The 18,864-nt window shown below is 45.0% G+C and overlaps 1 protein-coding gene across 2 annotated transcripts in view; it reads right to left on the bottom strand.

The window, feature by feature from the left end:
* LZTS1 (leucine zipper tumor suppressor 1) overlaps positions 1-18,864 on the bottom strand; it is a 51,605-nt gene that overhangs the window by 31,504 nt on the left and 1,237 nt on the right. Inside the window, exon 2 of one of the 2 annotated variants that reach the window (XM_032855896.1) lies at positions 10,580-10,782. The exons of the other annotated variant lie outside the window; for it this stretch is intronic. The gene's annotated coding sequence lies outside the window, so the exon portion shown is untranslated. The remainder of the gene's footprint in view (positions 1-10,579; positions 10,783-18,864) is intronic. 2 annotated transcript variants of the gene reach the window in all.

Below are 18,864 nucleotides of genomic sequence, written 5' to 3'. Positions count from 1 at the left end.
AACAATTACTCTACCTCAGCAACTTGGCAAAAATGGTGTCTTTTCCACATTTTTAAAGCTAATCATTAATAAGATGGTTGTTAGGACTATGATGAAAGTCATGAGAGGAAGCAGAGCAAGAGTAAGATCATACAAGAGAAGAGAGTTAAGGGAATGGTGGTGCTTTGTTATGATCTGTTGTCTACCCATCACAATACAGTACCTCTCCAGCCTGGCCCTGGAGCAGGCTCATTTCTCCCTGGTGTAGGATCCCAGTTCTCCACATAGTACTGAAACCCCACTACCAGGACTTCTAGGACCTATTCTAGCCCTGCCCTTCCATGAAGGAGACATTCCCTGATCCCCACCAGGGCCCACAGTCCTTCTGATTCCCATGAGCTTCTTGGTAGTACCCTGGCATTCAAAAGGCCTCTGCATGTGCACATACCATACCTGCTCTGAGATCCCAGATTTCTGGAGGGAAGAGGCAGTGGCTCATACCTCTATAACCCACTTCTCCCTGAGCTCACTGGGCTGCTGGTCAGGCAAATGCAAATTGACTGCTTAGTCAGAGACAATGACATTTGTTCTTTCCCAGGACAGATAGGACCTGGTGGTCAGTTGCTCTGGAAAGGGAGCATTTTGTAACTAAAAGAACAGATAGATATGGACTGCAGCAGAGTTCTGCCACTGATTACCTTTAAGAGCCTTGGGGAAGCTACTTCATTACTTTGACACCAGATTTTCGTTTAGCATTTGTAAGTTGCTGTTGGGCTTCTCAGCCTTGGTGTTATTGACAGATTGGACTAGATAATTGTTTATTATAAGAGGATATATATATATATATATATAAAATCTCCTCCCTCTACATATATGCATATATATATGTAGATATATATATATATATCTCCCAGGTGCCTATTATACCCACCATCTGCCCTACGTCCCCCGCCCAGTTGTGAAAATTAAAAATGCCATAGACATTGCTGAATGTTTCCTGGGAGGTAAACCAGTTGTAAACCACTGAAGAACACCTTGGGATTATTCTAAAGATTAGATAATGTGATAGCATATGTAAAGCATCTGACAGCATCTAGCATATAATAAGGACTCAATAAATGTTAGTACCATCAGATATTTTAGGTCAAATTTGGCAGTTTCCCTTCCATCTTCACCCACCAAAGAGTGTCCCTGGGGCCTCAAAAGTTGGGTGGAGTGGGGATGCCTCTAGAAAGGAAGCTCGATAGAAGGTGTCTAAGCCTAGTGATCTCTCCAGCATGTTCAATGGCCTCAGAGGAGACATTTTTTGGATATTCAGGTATGTCTCAGAAGTGTCTCTGGGTAAAGGGATGGTGTAGCTGGAGGCCCAGAGAGACATGCATTCAGCAGTTTTGACAGAGAGCCTTTTGTAAGCAGGCCACCCATTTGTGCTTCAGTTTCTCCTCCCAACTTGATTGTTTCAGGGGCAGATATATGGCTCATGCCAGATGAGGACTATGTCTCATGTAGAGAAGCAGCTTGTACCAGCGAGGAGAGGATGTGGAAGATACTACTGAGACACTAGCTGGGTTGGGGTGCAGGAAGGAAGGACTCAGAGGAAGCTGGCTGTAGAGGACAGCTGTAGACCCTAGAGGACAGCCTTCCTGCCCACCTTGCCCTCACTGCATCTGGTCTTTGCAGCTGCCACATTCTGCCTGCCCTGCTCCAGGCTTCCCTACTGGAGTGGGAAGACAGAGGAAGGAGAGAAGTCTCTAGAGGTGGTACTTCATTCAGGCCTAGGATATATGGAAATCTTCCAAGTCCGCAATTGGCTTCTGTGAGAGGCAAAACTGACCCCACATAAGGAATTTCAGAGTTGTCCAAGCTATAGACATCCAACTCTTTTTTTTTTTTTTTTTTTAAAGATGGAGTAGAAAGGACAATATACTAGGGCCTTGAATTGTTCCTCTGGGCCACTGACTGGTTGTGTGGTCTTGAGTGAGTCATTCTCTCTGAGGCTCCCTTTGATCATCAGCTTTTGGGCAGCACTGCAACTGCTCTTTCCAATGCAGACACTTTGAGAAGCTCCGGTGAGATCAGCATCTAAACATGTTTTGGAAAGAGAAATAATTCTTGTGCACACCCACCAGCAAGTTCGGCCTCACACTGAGGAAGAACAGACTGCACAAGAGCCATGTGAAAGGGAGTCATTGGCTGAAAGGACGGAGCTCCCAATATGAAGATAGACCAAGGTGGGCCATCTCTGGGGGGCTGGAGTAGAGCTGTCCCCTGAAGGTTACCAAGGTCAGTGTGTAATAGGAGCTGGCAGAGGGCTGTCTAGCGGAACAGGTGAGGAAAAAAGAGTTCATTGTTTTGATTTGGTTTTGGTTTTAATCATGAGATTAGCCAAGAGAGGGTAAACACAAGCCATTTTTTAAGTGGAGAGTATGTGTTGCTCAAGGGGAGCTGTGACCTGATCCAGTGGGCACCTGGCCCACTGTGGTTCCTTCCTCTGTATTCGCTCTCCCTTCTCTCCCTGAGGGCCTACCTCATCTCATGCCTAACGTGGGTGACAACCTTCAAGATGGCCTGCCTCCTCTTCCCACTAACCCATTCTGCACAAAGGTCTTATAAACACAGATTTCAACACTTGTCTCACTTATCTTCCTGATAACCTTTTCCTGCTCCCATGGCCTAGCTCATTAGGACCAAGGCTACCATCTGATAGCGTTAGAAAACCTCCTCACTAAGTAATAAAGTCAAAAGTCATGTGCTTGAAACTTATTTTACCAGTACTTTCTCAGGGAGAGAACATGGCCAAGCCCCTTAACTCTCTAAGCCCCTTTCCTTATCCCTGAAAATGGCATAAGGACCTCACAAGTGGTGATTTCATAGGTGAGCAGTGAAAATCAAGGACACAGTAGATGTGGAAAGGCTTTACAAACTATGAAGTGCAGCACCAACATTAGAATCCATTCAGCTCTCTTGAATATCTCTCAAAGTTTATTCTAGATGGTTTTCTTGTTTTCCTATTGTTTCTCTCTGTAGGGATTTTCCCTCCTGTAATTAACAGGCAAATCATTCCCTCCTGAGCTCAAGGACCTTCCTAGTCTGATGTTTTCCTCACTATCCACACCTTCTTACTGAGTCTCTGACCTGCTTCAGTTCTTCAGCACACAGATCAGAGTTAGTGAGCTCCCACCAACAGGTATGTTTAGGGTTTACCCAGTATCTCAATTAATCCTTGCAATAAATTTAGCAAAGTTTCTGGATACAATGTCAGTATACAAAGCCAACTGTACTTCTATATACTATCAACAAATAAACAGAAAAAATTTTAAAAACATACCATTTAAAAATGTACATTTTAAAAATAACTGAAGTTATACGTGGTCTCTACATTGAAAACTGGAAAGTATTATTTAAATTGTTATTTAAATTATTTTATTAAATTATATAATTATATATTACATTAAATTATCATTTAAGGGGCACCTGGTTTGTTCACATGATTAAGCGTCTGCCTTCAGCTTAGGTCATGATCCCAGGGTCCTGGGATGGAGCCCCACATCGGGCTCCCTGTTCAGCAGGGAGCCTGCTTTCCCCTCTGCCTCTGCCTCTCTCTCCTGCTCATGCACTCTCTTTCTCAAATGAATACATAAAATCTTTAAAAAAAAAAATAAAATAATCATTTAAATTATTTAAAGTAAAGTATTGTTGTGATAAAGAAAATCTAAACAAATGCAGACATATGTCAGGTTCATCGATTAGAAGACTCAATATTCTAAAGAACTAAATTGTCTCCAAATCAATCTATAGAGTCAATATACTACCCAAATTCCAGCAGCTTATATATTGAAATACAAAGGTCCAAGAATAAACAAAACCATTCTGAAAAAAACAAAGCTGGAAGGTATATATTACCAGATTTCAAGACATATGAAGTGGCAATAATTAAGACAATGTGGTATTGGCATAAAAGTAGATGGACTGACCAATGGAATAGAGTCCAGAAAGAGTCCCACATGGACATAGTCAGTTGATTTGTGACAAAGGGGAAAGTACAGAGCCATTGGAAGATAAAAGTTGTTTTTATTAATTGCTGCTAGGTCCACTGGTATTCATTTATAAAAAAGTTATCTTGACTCCTACTTCACACCACATACAAATAATTTCTGATGAACTGCAGATGTAAATGCAAAAGGTAAGATGCTAAAGTTTCTATCTAGAAGAAAACAAAGGAGAACAACTTCTTGGCCTTTGACTAGGCAGAAATTTCTTAACCAAGACATAAAAAATACTAATCATAAAGGAAAAATACTGATCAGTTAAGAATTTCTCTTCATCAAATCTCTCCATTGAGAGAGAAAAGACAAGCCAAAGAGTGGAAGAAGATATTTCTAATATACATATCTGACAAAGGATCTCAACAAAAAAGAACTTTCGTCAATCTCATTAGAGATAATATAAAGATAGAAACCAAATTAAAAATGAATGAAAGATTTTAATTAGTCACTTCATAAAATAAAATATGCAAATGGCCAGGGGCACCTGGGTGGCTCAGTGGTTAAAGCCTCTGCCTTCGGCTCACGTCATGATCTCAGGGTCCTGGGATCGAGCCCCGAGCCCCGCATTGGGCTCTCTGCTCAGCAGGGAGCCTGCTTCCTCCTCTCTCTGACTGCCTCTCTGCCTGCTTGTGATCTCTGTCAAATAAATACATAAAATCTTTTAAAAAAATATGCAAATGGCCAAAATGTATAAACAGGTATTCACAATGATGGGTCATCAGGGAAGTACATATTAAAACCATTAATTAAATACAACCACAACAATGACAAAATGAAAAAGCCAGAAACCCAAGTGCTGGTGTAGATGTGAGGCATCCTCTGAGCAGATATGCTCAGCAACACTATGAAAATGGTGGTATCAGCTCAAGATGGACATATATCTGCTTTACGATCCAGCAGTTCACTGCTAGGTGAGTATATAGAAAAGTTCCCATGTGTTTACTAAAAGACCTAGCAACATTATGTGTAAGGTTCCCAAAGTGGAAATACGCAGAAATCCAAGTCCTATCCACAGTAAAATAAATGAGCCATGGTGTATTCAAACCATAGAACATTATGGGGCAATGAGATCCATGGAGCTACTGTTAGACAGGACAACACAGCCCAGTGTCTCACAAAAGGGTGCATGCTATATGGCCTTATTAAGAAAATGTTGATAAAGAGGACAAAGTTATGGTATCAGGATGAGGGACAGAGTTACAGAGGTAAGGGGAACAAGAGGGATTTGGGGGATACTTTTAAAGTTTTATGTTTCGCTTTGGGTTCTATTTATATAAAAATTTTTTGAAAATTCATCAGTTTGTTCATCTATGCTTTGTGCACTTAAGATTTTCACTTAAAAAATTCTCACAATGACCCAGGCAGAAAGTGATTATTTCTCCCAATTTGCCAATGACTAAGGAGGCTCAGGGGGAACAAAGAACAGGTCCAATGTCAGATGGGGATGAGCGGCAGAGAGCTATGCAAACCCACCATGTCTACCTTCCTTAACACGTCTCCTGAATTTACATCTAGTTCCTCACTGGGTCTTTGAACCTTCAGAAGCAGAGACACTGAACCCGACCTGCCTTGTACTCCCTCTGCTGCCTGCACTCAGCTGGATATGGCAACCCAACAAATGTGCAGTGCTATGGACTGAAAGTTTTTGCCCCACTAAATCATATGTTGACCGCCAACCCTAGTGTGATGGTATTTGGAGGTGGGCCTTTGGGAGGCAATTGAGTTTAGATGAGGTCATAAGTGTAGGACCCCCATAATGGGATTAGTGTCCTTATAAGAACAGTAAGAGACCAGAAACCTCTTTCTCTACCACATGAAGACACAGCAAGAAGGCAAGCCAGGAAGTGGCCTATCACCAGACACCAAATCTTCTAGCACCTTGATCTTAGGCTTCCCACCCCAAGAACAGTGAGAAATGAATGTTTATTATTCAAACTACATGGTCTCTTGATATTTTGTTATAGTAGTTCAAGTTAAGACATTCAGTAGAAAGAAGACCAGAAGATAAATCTACAAACTTGCCCATCTACCCTTTTCCTTTCCCTCCCTACCTTCTACTCTCTTTTCCTTCCTGGCTCTAGAGAGTATTCCTGAGCTTGCCTGGTTCTTGACTCTGTCCTCTATGACTCTGCCCTCTATTTGGCAGAGTGGTGCCAATTTTCGGTTGGAGATGGCAGAGTGGTATCAGCAAAGTGGCTTCAGCAGTGCTCCCAGAATGTGGTGCAGAGGTGGAGTGGGAGAACTGCTCTGGTGCCCTCATATCCCTCAGGCCACCTGTGCTGGGCCACCATCCAGAAGGGTGGGGAAAGATGAGGTGGGAACCAGACTGGTGTGGCTCAGCTCCCACCTCTCTCTGTCCGCAGGGGGACAGACTCCTCCGCTTCCATTTCAGGCTTGAAGCTTTTTTCTCCTCTTGTAGAGAGGAGGGAATGAAACTGTCCCTATTGGCAGATCCTTGAGCAGAGCTCCCTCCCCCACACAGCTGGGGGATTCTTCAGTCTCCACCTCAAGAATCAGGACTTGGATGCTGTGAGAAGCCTCCTTTGAAAGGCTGAGGGCCAGCCTCCCATGGCTCAAGAAGGGGGTCACCCCTGCGTGGGAAAGGTTGTTGGGAGATAGTTTACCAGTTTACCTTCCTACTGCCTCTAGCCAGAGGTAGATGCCCAAGCTGAGCTAGCAGAGTCCAGTCCCCTTGCTTGGTAACCTGAGGGACAGAGTTCCTCTTAGGCTCCCATCTGCTGAGTGTCTCCTTAGGTTTGGATGAAGGACTATACATACATGATCTGGAGCAAGCTGTACCCCAACACTGAGGGAGGACACTATTATTATTCTCATAAAACAGATGCAGAAAATGAGGTCTCAGTTTCCATATCTAACAAGGGTCAATGCCTGGGTTTGAACCTGGGCTGCAGTCAACAGTGTTCTAGCCATACACACCATCTGTTTACCTCTAGTGGCATCAGGTGCTCTGTAGACCTCAGCACCAGCCAGTGATCCTGCTGCCCCTTGCCCAACCCTCTCCCCACAGGCTTGCTCCTCCAGACCTTACCCTAACCCTGACCTGTTACCCTCCATCATCTCCCCCTGCACTCTGGCTTCAGTCCCTAATCCTTTTCAGTCCTTTATGCTCCTAGTCTTGGGCCACCACTGCAGCCTCTCCAAGCCTCCGTCCCTGTCTGTAACTTGGAGCTAACAGTAGTACCTACCTCATGAGTTTCTGGTATGTATTAAGTGAAGTTTTATTTGTAAAGGAGCTGTGATAAAATTAAGAGCTTAGTAAATGGGAGACAGATTTTATCTTTGTTTTTGTTTTTTAACATATGGAACTTTTGGACTCAAAGCATTTCTGGGCTCTAATCCTAATATACTTTTCTCCGACTTCGCTGGTCTCTGGGTTCTACTTTCCTTTCATTAGCCAAAGAAATGGGGACATTTCCATGTGGGGCCTTTAAAGATTAGATTTTTTAAAAATATGAGTAATCATCTATCCACTTTTTGTAGGAATTGCTCTTAAAGTGTTTAGAAATCACTAATGTAACAAATAAATAGCAAACTCCCTGAGGATGCCGAGTATCCTTGGGGCCTAGCACAGAGCCATGCCCAGCAGAACTCAGTACATTCAAAGGAGTAGATAGCCAGCAGCACAGGTATGAACAGTGGGGAGCAGTCCAAGCCTCTTGAGCTAGCAGCCCCCATCCTTTAGAGGGCTATGGGATGGGGGACATCTCCTCATTCCCCTGCTCTGAGTCATAGCCAGCTATTATCAGGCCAGCCCCAGGGTGTAAATGAGATCAGACACCTCTGTCTTCCCCAGAGGCATTTCTGTAGGTCTCAGGCCCTAAGGTCCTCTTGCGCGAGGCATGTTAGGGCCGAGGCATGTGATGTTTGCCTGCTCCTGTCTCTTGCTGCTACTGTTCAGCCCATATTTTCTGCCACCACCTCCTTGAGGAAAATTAAACAGGAGCACCTGTGGGAAGTCCTACTCACCTGCATCCATGGAGGGGTAGGGGGGAGTGGCGGACAGAGAGGGGGTATCCAAAGGATCATATCAACTCAATGGCTTGGAGCAGGGGGAGTAAATGTGAAGCAGTACAGGGGTTGGTTTGCACGAAGCAATGCCTCGTCTTGCACTGGCTCTGGTACATACTGAACACCCTGTGGTCTTCTGGAAAGAGAAAGCTTCACAGTCATGTCTTAGAAACCAGACTCTACCTTCTACTGGCACACCCTTATGATTCAATGTGGAAACATATTTTTCTGCAAAGACTGAGACCCTAAAAACCCTTTCTGGTCCATGGGAAAAGTGGCTGATCCCTGAGGTCCTCCCACCACTGCACCCCTGCAGATGCATCCTGGCTGCCTTGGAAGGGCTGTTCAAACAGCACAGGTCTGGGCAAGGCATGGAGAGAGTGCTGCAATTAGACCAGATCCCCAAAACCCCACCTGTCTCCCTGTCCCCACTCCCGAGCTGCTCCAGGGCCTGCCCCGGCAGTGGAGTGGGGTTCTCAGTGGCTGACAGAAAATCTGTGAGGAGGGAAGGAAGAAGAGAAGAGCTCTTGGTTTGTCTTCATTCCTTCATCTTATTTTCCTGTCCTGGGACACACCTGTCTAGTGCCCTGCAGATAGAGGCATCTTAATCAGGGAACTCATAGCACCATAATTTTTAACCCTTGGCAGTCGTCCCTGAAACCACTTTATGCTGATGAAAGTAAGGCCTAATTCCAGGCTGCCTTGTGTTTCTCTAACAGGTTCCACATCTCTCATCAGCCTCTGAATCCATGAAGGGTAGTCAAGTGGGAGTTTATAGCCTCTGTCCCAGGGACGGTACGGAGGGCAGTTCTTTGAACTCTGTCTCTTTCTGCAGGCTGGAGACTCCCACCACTGCCTGACGGAGGAGGGCAGAGGCTGCTGGAGGGAGGTCCCATGGCTGCCCTTGTCCCTGGACAGCTCTTTAAGATCTCTTCAAGCTGTTCTGGCCCTCGAATCAGACAGCCCCGAAACGAAGCTAACATCACCTCTCCCAGATGTTGTTAAAAGCCATGAGAGCCTCTTGTTTTTGGAGGTACTGTCTTCACCCCAGCAGATAGATAGATAGATAGACAGATAGCAGGCTAAACCTGCTAGAATGGAGAAACTGCTGAACTCTGAAGATGCAGGTTCTAATGTCAGATCAGAGACCTAACAGATGTGTGCTGTGTGCCATGGTAGAAATCACCTCAACTCTCTAGGCCATGGCATTAAAGTGGCCTCCATTAAAAAAAAAAAGACGGGGGAGAAGAAAAACAAACAAACACAAAAAAACAACAGCACAGAGAGAGATGCAAAGGCAGGTGGAAAGTGCATTAAATGCCAGACTGCTCATTTCCCATGGGAGGATTCGTGTATGTGTCCCTGGTACAGAATGTGTGTCAAGACAGGAGCAGCTTCTCCTTGGTCCATGCAGGCTGCCTGGCCCCATCTTGTTTAATGCCATTTAGGCAGAATAATGTTTGCCTAATTTCCCAAGGCAGAAGTAGACTCTTCAGCCTTCTTCATTCTCCTATGTGAGACTCAGCCAGGCCTGGGCCTTCTTACATCTGTGCATGTCTCATAAACTAAATGCAGAGAGAAGTTTCATTTTATTTGTTTTGCTTTCTCCCCTTTTCCTGACCTTATGTGCTACATAATCCAGAAAATGATCCAGATGGGAAAGGCATTGGCTTTGAAGCAAGAGGCAAGAGAGGAAAAAAAGAAAGAGGCACAATATAAACCCCCTTGTATCCAACGTTCACTTTGGAGAGAAATCTTCCTCCCCTAACTCCATTCCACACATGTTCCAGATGGGGTTGTGGGGTCTTCTTGAGGGTGGAGGGAAAACCCAGCGGATCTGCAGGGTCTCTGAGACCTCCCCTCTCCTACCTCCTGTCCTCCATACATTTGGTGTAAGCCAATGTGAGCAAGAAACCTCCTTTCAATACCAAGAACCCGCCTTAGGACATTCAATGATGCCACACTCATCTGCTCTACACAATTTCATCAGTCAATTTTACTTTAGTCAAACTGATAAGGCAGATGGAGATTCAGAGTGGCAAAGTCAGAAGTGTTGCTCCCATTTTGTTTTTAGTTACAACTGTCTCCCTCTGCCAGAGTAAGCAGATAAGAGAGTAGTTGTCAGGCAGCACTGCCTGATCCTAAAGTTTCCCCTCCCTGCTCTCCTGTACATGTCCTACACCAAGGGCTCATGACCTTTCTGCACAGACATCTTCGTCTCATATCTGCTTTCCTTCCCCTGAAGCTGATAGGAAAGGGAGGAAACATGAAAATAGAGCTCCTGTTACATTTCACATGCCTTTACTTATATTGGATCATGTAATTTTCATAAAAATTCTCCCCAGGACACAATACATTTTATAGATGAGAAAACCGAGGCTCAGAGAGGCTAAGTGACTTGCCTGATGCCATACCGTTATTAGATAGCAAAGCCAAAAATCATGTTCTTTTTGCTCTCCACTCCCAAACTTGCCTGGAAGGGTTGGCAAACATGACAAAGGACAAGCCTCACCTTTAGGACTTACCCGCTTTCTCTACCAGGGCTGTAGGTTGCTGTCCAGGTGAGGATGAACTTCTCTGGGAGACTAAGGGAGCATGGCATGAGCTGAAATGTTTCCTGAGCAAAGCCTTTTCTCCAGGGGTCAGTTACCTCACTGGAGATGTCAGAGGACATTACCATGGTCTTGCCCTTGTCTAGTTCAACTTTTAGCAAACACAAGGGAAGCTCCTGGGTAGGTAAAGGAAGAGAGAGAGTGATGTTCTAAGATCTTCACTGATCCTGTGAGCAGGAGGACCCCCCTGTACCCTGTTCTTCTGAGATCAAAGGAGGTCCCTACTTGACCAGACCTGGCACTGGGAGGCACACCTGCCTTGTGGCTGGGACTCTTTCCCAATGTGGCATCAGTTGTCTAGGTGCTTAGCATAGCTCACTGGCACCCACAACCTTCCCATTTTGTTCAGGTTTGGTTTAAATTGAGTACATATGAGGCAGAGACAGCAAACTTGATTTTCATTTTGGAAAGGTGACAACTGGTCACAACTGTGACTGGCATAGTAAACCTTCACTATAACATTAGATGGGAGCTTCTCAGAACTCTTAGAACAAAGGAAAAGGAGGAGGAAAGGAAGGAAATCAAACATCTGGAGACCCCAGAGATACAAGGACAGAAAAATGGAGGCCATGAGTATTAACTGTCACCAAAATAAAGGGACTCCTTTGGCTTGAGCGGGGGAAGTCCACTAAGACTAAGAACACCCCATTATTGACAAGTTCTCATATGTCCTCTGAGGCAAACCTGTCTAACACTAAAGATTTGAGGATCTGATGAATTCTACTGGCCCTTCTATCTTTGTCCACAAATAGCAGTGGGTTAGTGTAAAGTGTCTAAAGGGGGAGAACCAGTCCTGGTTCTGCCACTAACGAGCTGTGGGGCCCTGAGCAAATTCCTCCCCAGTCTGGGCCTCCACCTGGGTCTTCACCTGTTGAAAAACAAAACAAAACAAAACAAAACAAAAAACAACAACAACAACAACAACAAAAACCAAACAATAAACAAGAAACAAGAAACAAGAAAAAGGCCCCCTGTGATTCCACATCCAAAGTGGTGCAAAGCAACGTGTTACCCATGTACCCCATGATAAATAATTTTCTAGACATACGGACACCTGGACGTTTGATATTATACTAGGAGCTTTCCTCTCCTTGAAGCTATGGCACCCTATGTTTCCAGGCTATGTCAGAGCTCTGGGAACACGTGCTATCAACCAGGAGATAGGAAGGAGGATAGAAAGTCATTCTAATAATAATCTTTTATTTCTAGAAAGAATCCTCTCCACCCTCAAATCTATTCTTTTCTCCACTGCTAGATTAATGTCTTAAAACCAAGGTCTAGTATAAACCACTCCTCTACCTATCACATCAGTCACTTCCCATTGCCTACCAAATAACAAGCAAACTCCTAAGGCATGTACAAGGCCCTTCTCAATCTGATTCAACCGGCTTTTGTTCCCACCACTTATTGTCCCCTATCTTTGCCACCTACCCCATTCCATTTCTTAAAATCACACCCAGACCACAGGGTGCTTCCCAAGTTCTATGTCTTCCATGAAGACTTTTTAGACCAATTCATCTCTGTAGAGTGATATTTTTCAATGCATCTGTTGTCTCCCCCAGTACCAAGCCTGTCTGGAACAGTGTGTCTCATTTTTTTGCTCCTCTTAGGATCTGGTAGAGTGCTTGATATGAACCTAGCATTCTCTGGCTTTAAAAGAATGTAACTAAAATAGAAAGAAATGGGCTCCTGGGGTCCAGAGCAGGAGTTCTTGGAGGTGAGTAAAGACAACAACTTGGAGAGGAAGGGTTTTGGGGGGATTGGGAATAGGGCATAGAATAGAACTTAAGTGTCCTTTCAAGTCTGAGATTTTGTGTTTCTATAGAGTACTGGACATTTCATCATCACAGTCTTCTTAGTTTCCTGATAAATCTTGGAACCTTGGGCTTGGAGGTCCTATCTGTTGCTCTAGCATAGAAGTAGCTCCAGTCAAAAGAAGTTTTTAAATCCTGAGGAAGCTGAAAGCTTGGTCCTCCTGGTAGATGAAGAAATGTCTCACGAAAGACGAAGCATCTTGCCCATACCTACTCCCTGCTAGAGCAGTGCCTTTGAGCAGAGCAGCTGCAGGTCCCTGGAGGGGAGAAGTGTAGGCAGCTGTGAGCAGGCAGCTCCCTTCAGTGGAGCACTGCCTTTTCAGTGCAGGTGGAGGCTGGGGCTTTGCCTGGTGGCTCTCACTTTCCCCACCTGCCTGCAGTTCAGTTTGCCTGCTGATGCCACTCAGGCGCTGGGGCTGGGGAAGGCGGTCTCTTCAAGACGTGAGCACATTCTAATCCTTCCCAGCTCCTTCGTGTGTGCACTGTTGAGATGCCCTTCACTGGGAAGGAGAAGAAGAAAGCTAAAGCTGGAATGTCTGAAGGTTTTAATAAATAAGGGAGGTGCTCTGAGTGGTTAAAGTATCCTTCTGAAATAATGCTGTCCCTGACTTTGCTGCTGAGGTGGCCAGGGTGGACCCAGCACAGGCATCCCCCAGATACACTGGTCAGACTGCATCTTAGAAGTTGGCAGAAGGTCAAGACCAATCTCAGGACTCATTCCCCTAGACTTCTATCCCTTGACATACTCTGTGAATCTCCCATTGTCCCTGCCTCCCTCGTTGTGTGGTGGCTTCTATGCTCAGGGTTTTCTTATTAATTTCCTTGAGGAGAGGGTGAGAGGGAAGGAACCTGGGTTGGGGGATCCATCAGGTTCCAGGCCAGCTTGTGTTGGTGCTGTGTTCCCTTTCCAACCCCCTCCTTAGGAGACCAAACAAATGTTATCAGTGACTCAGAGAACCTCCTGTCAAGGTCACTCTGTTCTGCCTGATGCTGTCTCTGCTGTCTGACATGAGAACCAACTCTGTTCTCCACCTCCTACCAGCCCCAGTGCAATCGCGGGTGCTGATGAGCTGACAAAGAGTCCCCCATCTGTTGGCTGGAGATCACGTGGAGCCTCTGCACCAGGACAGAAAGTCTCTAAGTTTCTACTTCCCTAGCTGGTCTGTTCCTATGTGGTATAACCCTTTCCCTCCCTGAAGCTTCCCACTGAGATAGTAGACCCAGCCTTGAAAGTTCCCCTGTTACTCTTTCTCCTCTTGCCTGCCTGGGTTCCCAAACTCTGTGGTCCCTGGACAGCACAGGGAGATCTGAATGGGCTGAGATGGAAGGGTCACCAAAGGCCTCATCACCATTACCCTGAGCCATTTGGGGCTGAGCCCTGACTGTGTCCAGAGCCTGGTGCTGTATACCTGAGACATGACACATTTTCCTTTCAAGGGATTTAAAATCTAGGTAGGGAGGAAGTATAGAGAAGCTAAATAATTATACATGGGAACAGATGCTCAATGGGTGTGATAGAACATGTTGCAAAATTTAAGGAACAGGGAGCTGGTGGGGGGAGGGGTCTTTCTCTCCCCACAGCTGATGTCCTTTCTTCCTTCCAGACCAGGCAGGTGTAGCCCCTCAATAGTGAGTGTACCTCTCTCACCCTAGAATCCTGTGTTTCATCCTATTAGCCAGAACACACTCACCTATTGCTCACCACCCAACACTCCAGCGTTATTGGAGTTACCGGGGAAAGGTGCTGGCAAACCCAAGCTTTGTTTCCCTGCCTCCTTAGCTTTCTCTTACCTCCTTCCCTTGCATGCCTATACTCAATTCTCTTTTCAGCAGGAATATAATGTTCAGCTGCTTTACACCCACTCTCTGAATACTGCCAGCGAATAATGACTAAGGTAGTGGGTGGAAGTACAGCAAGTTGAGACCAATTTAGCAGTCCAGGGTGCCAGGAGGAGGGTGATTTAGCAGCAAATGGCTTTGCAATAGCAAGGAGAATGAAGATGCCCCCAAAGCCAACAGGCCAGTGAGCCAAGTGCACAGCCCTGCCCTGGCGCCTCAGGCAGGGATTGCCTCAGCCACCTAGCAGTCTGTGCTTTACAGTTGGATTCATGCGCAGGGCAGGGTTCAACCTTAAACACCAATTGATTTTCAAAGCAATGCCCACCCTCACCCTGATCTCAGCTCCACTTTGACACTTTTGAAAGGCCTGTGTCCTTGAGTACTCTTCAGCGTTCAGAGTCTCACCTAGAATTATCCCTCTTTGTCTGGTGAATACTGTGGCCTGGGGAGCTTCTGAAGTTCTGAAGAAAGATGGCAATTCAAAAGACTGCTCTGGGCATGGCAGAAACTGAGGTTCTGTGGCATCAAGGAAGGATTAGCCCAAGCACACTTTATATCATGCCACAGAGAGGCCAATGCAAGTAGACATAGGTGTGGCTCTTCCAGGTCCTGCTATCTTGGGATGTCTGAGGATTCATGTTATGGGATGTGACTGTGAGTGTGGATACAAGAGGAGAGCATGTCTCAGTGGAAGAGATGAATTAATGAATTTGGTGTGTGTGTGTGTATGTGTGTGTGTCTGCTGGCAGTCATCCTGAAGGCAGTTATTTTCTCCCACAGTGCATGGAAGCATATCTATGGGTGATCTGGATAGGGCAACTTTTTATTGTCTTTGTTCCAGGTACTAGACAAAACCCATATCATATCTGCTTAGACACCACTTTGGCCTAACACTTAGGAAGAAAAATCACCAGTCTAATGGATTGACTAGAACAATTAATTTTAGCTTTTAGCTAACAAACACACACACTCACATTCTGCTTGCTAATTAATGAGGACTGACAATTGGGTGATTATAGCTCGGAACTGGGAGTCAGGACAGCTGGGTTCGAATTGCAGCATTCCACTTAAAATCCTGGGTGAACTCCTTCACCCTGGATAAGCTCATTCAGTTTTCTCGTATGCCAAATTGTGGAATATATCTTCTCACGGGATTGATGATACTTAACAACAACAACACTAATAATAATAATAATAATGTCCCCTTTTAAACTGTGAAGTCCTGAACAAATAAAAAGCACTATTAAGATTATTATTACCAGAAGCCTAAACATGGTGATAGACTGTCGGGTGGAAGTTGATGTCTGGCAGGAAGCAGGAGAGCGACAGAAGCAGGATGGATATTGCCGATAGAGAGGTAGCACTGCCAATCGGCAGCCAGCCCAAAGCCCAATGCAGCCATGCTTGATTTTGACACATCTCCACCCACTTCTCTAAATCTTTGGAGAAGGGGATCTAGAGCCAATATGCACACTCATTTTGCTAGAGGCAGTTGTTAGAGGTGATTTATTTCCCATCCTTCATTTCCCAGCTCTGTCTGATCTGGGTGTCTCGCTGAGCTGCATGGAAGGAGGAAACAGGATCCCACCTGGGTTCCCCTGGGAAGAAAAAGCTCCATCGCCTCAGGACTCAGCTTGCATCTTGGAACTATGACCTTGCTGCTATATGTCTACTGTTTTTATGCCTTCCTGAGGTTCAACTTCAATGTTTAAGTTCATGACCACCTCTTCCTTGGTGTCTTTGAGTTCACCTCCCTCGTGTTGAGCAGCTGCTGTGTCCCAAAGTTAGTACAATCCAATTTTCAATGTTCTTGTCAAGATTCGTGTATGCTGGTTCCTCTTAATTCTCGTCACAAATTTTAGTCTCAAGCCATTATTGAACCATTTTTTTAAAAATCCCCCACCTTCCTGTCACCTTGAGTGGGTGAAACCTTGAAAAAATAATGAAGTACAGTTTTAAGGAGACTAAAATCATCACAAACCCCTGAGAAGGCATGTGGCAACCCTGCTATGAGAAATAATGGGGTGGTGTAAAGGGCATGGGAAGGGAGTCACCAGACTGAAACCATGTGACCTTGGGCAAATCATGGCCAGATTACCTCCCCAAACATGGTTGCAATTCACATTCCAAACAACAGCGTGTCTATTTTAGATCAGCGATTTTCAGAGTACAGTAGCATAAAGATCTATTCAAAAGCAAACTCAAAGACCTACCACTTAAATTGCCTAAAGATTCCCCAGACAGTTGGATACTTCTTTGTTGGCAAACCCCTATAAACACCTCATTACTGCCCTGGAACCACTATCCTCCTTGGGTTTCAAGTAGACAATTTTAAAAACCTTAACCCTATATTATACCTAGCACCTCCCGCTGGTATATATTTGTTGGTTGACTGACCCTGGGATAGAGTGTCCAGCTTGGCAGCATGGTGGGGGCTAGGTTTTCCTTGTGTTCGCAAACTGAAGTCAGAAATTGAGATGGAGGAGCCCTGTCGAGGCAGAGGCCCTGAAGGAGATGACCCAGTAATAGAGGCAGGAAAGCCAGAGGCCACACCAACAAAATGTGTCCCTGCAGAAATCTGCTGTTGGGAAAATGCTCCCTGCCAACTGTCTCTGACAGCTCGTCCCTTTCCCATTACTTTATTAAACAAGCATTTACTAGCCCCCTACTCATAGTAGCCAAACAGTATAGTCTGAGTTAGGCATCTTTGTCTCTAAGAACTTTGCAGGCTCTTCAGGACCAGTGGGTCAATGCTGGGATAGTGTGAAATGATGGTAGGAACTCAGAGGAAGGCATGTAATGAAGACTAAGGGAAAGGAGAGGGGAAGATTTCTTGGAAGAGTTGATTCTCATGGTTAAAACCAGAAGTCCAAGTGGAAGCTTGTTAGGTGGAGGGAGAGGGACAGGGCAAGAATACTTGACAGAGAAGAAATACGTATTTCTATTTTCAAAGGTAAGAGAAGAACATGGAAAGAGCCAAGTCTAAGCTGAATGGAGTTCAAACCCCTGCTCTTTCATTCTCTACCCTAGCTACATTATTCAACTCTCCTCATTTAATAATCATACACACCCTGCAGGGCAGTGCTGAGAATTAAATGAGATAATGAATAATGAGTACTGGGCACATAGTACACTTAGTGAACGGTATTATGTGTCATTAAATATTACCGATTACACCGGTCTATAAGCTGATTAACCACAGATTTGCCCTCATTACCTTATTCGTCTTTGTAGCCTCATTGTCTGGCCCAGAGGTTTGCATTTTGTAGGCACCCAATGAATATTTATGAAGTGAATGTCGAATAAGTGCAAAGACATATAAATACGTTTTCAGGATTAGAAAGCCACTTTTATATGGCTGGAACACCTCTACCTCTGTCCATACAGGCAGAAACATGGCTTCTCAAAACTCCCTGGCCAGTCTTTCCCCCACATACTCCCAAAGCATTGGCTCTCTCCAACACACACTGTTAAGCAGCATACCTTCAATGGCAGCAACACACATCTACTGGGCACACACAGACAGATAGGAGGCTCCTCTACAGACACCCAAATGCACAAGCTGAATTGTTTTTGTTGCACAAAAAGGTTTTACTTTGTGAGGTGCACAGAGGGGGCCATAAATGTTAAATAACAAGCATCTCAAATGTCCCATCCTTCTTCTTGTTCACATATACACACTCTTGAGAGAAAATATTTTTTCTCTTACCTGGGCTTTTTCTCATTTCATGAGGAGTGAATATCCACACATACATCTTCTCAGCTGAGACCTCATAGTTGGACTTCCACTCGCTAAACCTAATTTTGTCCCCATTAGCTGTGGACCTTAGGGAAAGCCCTGCCCCTCTGGTGCCTCAGTTCTTCACTGGTAGAACACAGAGAATTATCATTCCAACCTGATAGTTACGTTGTGAGGATAAAGGAGATAACAAATGAGATAACGTCTGTGATGTGCAGAAAGCACCTCAGAAGAAAGGCACTGGATAAATATAAGGTGTAAATACCACACCTGATTAGTGTGTATGCCCCTGCCCACAGATTTCCACCCACACACTCTGCTCTTCTCCACCCTTGAACACAAACACCCTTCCTGCCTGTAAACGCTGTCTCTCATACCTATTTTCATATGTACACATATATGTATATGTACACATAGGTATATGTACACACATATCTATGTGTACACATACACATAGATATGTGTGTGTATATACATATATATATACACACACACTTCAGCACCTGTATTTTCCCCAGCATGCCTACAGAAAATTGTTTTTGAACTTGGAGCAACTTCAGGTTACAAACACTCCCTAGGCCTTACCTGCAGACTCTTCTCAAGGGTCTCTGGTGCTGGAAGAATTGCCAAGCATACAGCTCATCTATCTGGGGCTGGACTCCTTGGTTCCCATGATTGCAATTAGGTGGCACTTCCAGCAGAGCAGGAGACCCTTTATCTGGCACAGCTCTTGCCAAGAGCTCTCCAGAGCTCAGTGCCTCCACGCTAGTTTGTCAGCACTTAAGACCCAAGAGCAGGGCTGATGT

Source organism: Lontra canadensis, unplaced genomic scaffold (genome assembly GCF_010015895.1).
Source record: "Lontra canadensis isolate GAN:19392208 unplaced genomic scaffold, GSC_riverotter_1.0 scaffold10, whole genome shotgun sequence".
NCBI classification, from domain to species: domain Eukaryota; kingdom Metazoa; phylum Chordata; class Mammalia; order Carnivora; family Mustelidae; genus Lontra; species Lontra canadensis.
Note: the sequence above shows the minus strand (reverse complement) of the source record. Positions and strands in the feature narration are given on the sequence as shown.